This window comes from Arachis ipaensis, chromosome B10 (assembly GCF_000816755.2).
Source record: "Arachis ipaensis cultivar K30076 chromosome B10, Araip1.1, whole genome shotgun sequence".
Lineage (NCBI taxonomy): Eukaryota > Viridiplantae > Streptophyta > Magnoliopsida > Fabales > Fabaceae > Arachis > Arachis ipaensis.
This window is the reverse complement of record NC_029794.2, coordinates 112,557,024-112,562,246: the sequence shown is the minus strand read 5'-3', so window position 1 is coordinate 112,562,246 and position 5,223 is coordinate 112,557,024.

Here is a 5,223-nt window from a genome sequence, read left to right as displayed (position 1 = left end):
TTGGTGGCCATCCTGAAAAAGGGAAGAGAAAGTAAATTAAATTCAAAGAGATATATATAGCAAGGAAGACAACGGAAAAGGTGGTGATGGATGCACATTAAGATATAACTGACATTATCACATGCTCGCGAGTACATGTGAAAAGCCAACAATGGGAAATAGCTAGTGCATGTAAAGACAAGTGAATGCAAGGTGTTTATTGGCATGCCGGCAAAGGGCATGAGTAGCATAGACCAACAATACTTTGTAACAAACCATCACGTTTGTATTGACAATTAATTTCAATTAATACAATAGTAAAGGGAGTTTATGAAAAGCAAGCATTCAGAGTAGTAGGATAAAAGATACTGAAAAGCAGTGCACAATGCCATACGGGCGTTTTCACAAACACATAGCATGCATGTTAAATAATCTAATAAAAATAATAAATTGAACATGCAACCAACCCTTTAAAAATAAATATATATAATTGTCAAATAATTCCTCTAATAGTCCACAAGTAAAATATAGAAATAATGACCCAAATAAATTTCTAACACCAATGAAAATAATGCAATGAATAAAAGTATGTAAATAAACTAAAATAAAACAAAAAAAATAAGAGAGATGAGAAGGGAAAGAAGATAAGAAAGAAAGAAGAAAGAAATAAGAAAAGATAAGAAAAATAAGGATTAGAGAAGAAAAGATAAGAAATTTGGCTGATCTGGATAATCTGTGCGCCGCTTGTGACGTGGACGCGTGAGTGACGCGGTCGCGTGGTGCGTGATAAGGTCAGGTGACGCGGACGCGTGGGTCATGCGATCGCGTGGCCTGTTTTGTGCGATTGGCGCAAGTGCAGCCTCGTGGTCGCGCAACTCTCTGTTCGAAACTCTTTTTGCCAAAATTCTGGGTGACGCGATCGCGTGGGGCATGCGATCGCGTGAGTGTCCATCATGGGGATATGACGCGGATGCGTGAGGCACGCGTTCGCGTGGTGAGGCTTGGGCTACCAGCACGAGTCCAGCCCAACTCCAGCTCAACTTTCGGCCATGCACCCTTTGACGTCGAAATCCAGGTCACGCGGCCGCGTGGGGCACGCGATCGCGTGGGAGGCCAGTATTCCCCTGCGACGCGGACGCGTCAGCGATGCGGTCGCGTGGGACGAATTGTGCCACTGGCACGCCTCCAGCCTTGCTCCAGCGTAACTCTCTGTTCATATTAATTTTTCTTTACTCTCCCTGTGACGCGGACGCGTCGCTGATGCGGTCGCGTCGCGAACTCGCTTCTCTCTTTTTTTTTTAATCTGAAAAGATGCAGAATGCAGTGTTAATATGAATGTGATGCAAAATTCCAGGTTCAATATAACAAAATAAAATAAAATTCAAAAACAAATAAAACTAAATAAAAATGAAAAAGGATGATCATACCATGGTGGGTTGTCTCACACCTAGCACTTTTAGTTAAAGTCCTTAAGTTGGACATTTGGTGAGCTTCCTGTTATGGTGGCTTGTGCTTGAACTCATCCAGGAATCTCCACCAATGTTTGTGATTGCAGTGTCCTCCGAGATCCCAAACTAAGCATGTAAAGCCCTTAAGAAGCTTCAAACAGATTCTTAGGCTCCCGGAGTGACAAATGCCAGAACAGATTCCAGGATCCCAAACTTTACTTTTACACCCGTTTTTGTCTCGATCTGCATTTTTCCAGCCGGATGAAAGGTGATCTGAATTCTCACTGCAGCGATCAAACAGCTTCCTAAACCCATTCAGTTGAGCTTTATACCAACCCTTGCGTTTGAACTTAAAGCTTCCAACCATGATGAACCTTGCAGGACAATTCTTACCACTGACCATCTTTCTCTTACTCTTAATATCACAAAGAGCTCTAAGTTGACCATCCGTCTCCAGTAGCCCATATTCAAATTCTAGTACGAATTCATTCTCTGTCTTGTCCACTGGGGTTTCTGGTATCTCCTTCATGCTATGCTCTTCACTAGACTGTCCACATGGGGTTGTGGCTGATCCTTGTGTATTTAAGCGTCTAGAAGCCCATTGAATTAATACTTGCCCCAGTTGTTGAACGGTTGCCTGAAATTTAATTACTGTTTCCCTTAGGCGATCCTCTGCTTCTCGGGTTGCTGGACTTGGACATGATACAAAAGAAAGTGGTGGTGGTTGGGAGTGATTGGATTGGAATTGGGGTGGTTCTATATATGGTTCATATGGCTCATAAGGTGGTTGGTATGGTGGTTGAGGGTTAGGGTCATATGGAGGTGAGTGGTGGAAAAGGGCTTGTGAGTATGGTGGTCCCAAGTTTTGTTGAGGAGGTTCATAGGCATATGATGGTGGTTGTTGATAGTCCATTGGAGGTGGTTGTTGCCATGAGGGTTGATTAAATCCTTGTGGCTCCTCCCATCTTTGATTGTTCCAACCTTGATGCCTGTTCTCATTGTAATTTCTTCTTCCTGCAACATAATTATTAAAGAACCGTGAATTGAGGTGAAGCAACTCTCATCATCTCTGTCGTGTAAGCTTAGATGTGAAGAGAAGTGAAAAATGGAGGAAGAAAACTAAAGAAATCAAGAATGAATGAAGAACGAGAAGAAAGTTCTAGAAAGTGGAAGAAAGAGATGGAAGAAGAAGTTAGTTCTCAGAGAGAAAAAGCATGAGTGTTGGCATCTCTAAAATAAGAGAATGAACCACACAAAAACTCCTTACTCAGGTTCTATTCAATATATATGCTTACAATTAAAAAACTAACAAACTAACCTACTGTACAAATTTCAACAAACTAAGCTTGACTAACTTAATTATATCTAACAAACTTGGAGTACAAATATACTCTCAAACTAAATGTATAATGACTATTGATCATGTAACACCCCCTCTCAAACTTGGAGTGCAAATGTCCAATAGTCCAAGTTTGTTATGACAGTTTCGAAACAAGCTAGGTGCAAGAGCATTAGTTAAAATATCTGCGGCTTGATCAGCACTTGTTACTGGCAGCAACTTAGTGACCCCCTCTTGCCATTTATCCCTTGTAATATGACAATCCACTTCAATATGCTTTGTCCTCTCATGAAAAATAGGATTAGCAGCTATATGTAATGCTGATTGACTATCACAATAAATCCTCACTGGTCGTTGTTGGTCAATCTGAAGTTCCTTCATCATGTAACGAAGCCATTGCGCCTCTCTTGTTGCTGAAGCCAATGCCCTATACTCTGCTTCACAGGATGATGCTGCAACTGTATCTTGCCTTTTGCTCTTCCATGAAATTATTGAAGTGCCCAAGAAAAAATAATACCTTGTGATGGATCTTCTAGAATCTAGGCATGTTCCCCAATCACTGTCTGAGAAGCCAGAGGGAGTGAGGTTAGTGGTTGAAGAAAAGAATAAACCCATTGCTGGTGCTCCTTTGAGATATCTCAACACTCTCAATGATGCTTGAAAATATTTATCTGTAGCACAATCTAAGAATTGACTTAATCTAGATACTGCATAACAAATTTCAGGCCTTGTGTTTGTTAGATATAAGAGTCTTCCAACAATTCTGCGATATTCTGAAGTTGAGGCTAGAGGGGTTCCCGAGTCTTTTGACAAATGAGTGGTATAATCCATAGGAGTGGATATTGGTTTGGCAGCAAGCATTCCATAATCCTGCAGTAAGTCGAGGCAGTATTTTCTCTGACAAATGGAAATGCCCTTCTTGCTTCGAGCTACCTCCATGCCAAGGAAGTATTTGAGCTCCCCAAGATCTTTAATTCTGAACAAGTTATGCAAATAAGTCTTGATCTGAAGAATTTCCTGCAAGTCACTACCTGCAACCACTAAATCGTCAACATATACCAAGATAACAGTAAAACCCTTCAAAGTGTTCTTGGTAAACATGCTATAGTCATGCTTAGATTGAGTGTAGCCAGCCTTAGTTAGAGAGCCAGCAAGCTTTGTGTTCCATTGTCTACTTGCTTGTTTTAATCCATAGAGGGATCTATCTAATCTGTATACCAGACCTGGTTTGTGAATTTTGAGACCTGGTGGAGGTTTCATATAGACAGTTTCATTGAGATCTCCATGTAAAAACGCTGTATTGACGTCTGACTGGTGCAAATGCCAATTCTTGATAGCCGTAATAGCCATAACGATCCGAAATGTGTTCATTTTAACTACAGGGCTGAAAGTGTGCTTTCTTTCTACAATTCCATTTTGTTGAAGTGTCTCAACGCAAGTTGTTTGATGAATTATGCCTTTGGAATTGTAGAAAGAAGGCATTTTAAACTCAAGACCATTGTCGGTTCTAATTTTCTTTATGGTGCTGCCATATTGAGTTTGTACGAAATTGACAAAATTTTGCACATGGGAAACAGTTTCAGCTTTAGAGCGCATGAGATGCAACCATGTATATCTACTTTTATCATCTATTATTGTTAGAAAATATTTGTGACCTTCCATGGAAGGTGTTCCTATGGGTCCCCGTATGTCCATGTGCACAAGGTCAAATAAAGCTGAAGATTGAGAGAAACTATGTGAAAAAGCTATCCTTCTTTGTTTGGCAAAATGACAAGCATCACAGGGATCCATAAATCCTTTATTTGTCAAAAAGTCATATGATTTTTACATTACATTTATTCTTTGAAATGGTATATGTCCTAGTCTAAAGTGCCATTTTGGAGTACAAATGTACTCTCAAACTAAATGTATAATGACTATTGATCATGTAACAATAATTGTAACCAGATTCATAGCCAAAGGGGTGAGAGTTCATAGTAGCAATTAAAAATAAAAATAAAAATAAATTTAAATTAAAAGGTTATTTAAATTTTGAAATTTAAATTTTGAATATTTTTAAATTTGAATTTTGAAATTTGATTTTTGAAATAAGATAAGATAAGATAAAAATTTTAAAAATAAAAATCTGAAAAAAAAAATTTTTTCAAAAAACATTAATTAAAAATATTTTTGAATTTAATGAGGAAAGAGAAAAACAATAAAATGACACCAAATTTCAAATTTTTTTAGATCAAAACGAAGAAAACAACTAAGAACAGCTTGAAGGTCAAGATGAACGTGAAGAACAACTTGAAGATCAAGATGAACACTAAGAACAAATTTTTGAAAAAAAAAAATTTATAACTAAATAAAAACCAATAACCTCTTAATTTACGAAAAAAGCAAAAATAAAAACAAAAATAAAAATAAATAAACAAGTAAAAGAAAAATATTTACAATAACCAATAATAAGGCACA